Source organism: Penaeus monodon, chromosome 23 (genome assembly GCF_015228065.2).
Source record: "Penaeus monodon isolate SGIC_2016 chromosome 23, NSTDA_Pmon_1, whole genome shotgun sequence".
Classification (NCBI taxonomy): domain Eukaryota; kingdom Metazoa; phylum Arthropoda; class Malacostraca; order Decapoda; family Penaeidae; genus Penaeus; species Penaeus monodon.
In genome coordinates this window covers 1,163,014-1,163,344 of record NC_051408.1, presented here as the reverse complement: position 1 = coordinate 1,163,344, position 331 = coordinate 1,163,014, and positions in this window count along the sequence as shown.

Sequence of the window (331 nt, the reverse complement as noted above, 5' to 3'; positions counted from 1 at the left end):
GCCTTATCATCCATTCTCTGCCCAACCTCCTGTCTATTTACATAGATGCTTGCCTTTTAAAATGTATTCATCTACCAAAGAACTAAAATAAATACACATGTAAAAAAAAGTATATATTCCCGAGAATTTCCAAATGAGATAACACATCTTACACAGGTCCTTGTTTTTTAATGAAAGTTTTTATCAATGTCACAAACGCAAGATTTGAAAGTTGGATTACTGGCGTTTTATCTTATCTCGTAATATCTGATTTATTGTAGGTGTAACGGCAGTTCAGAACTTACACAGACATACACGATCGCGCGCAGAGAGACGGGGAAGGGGCTTGGGT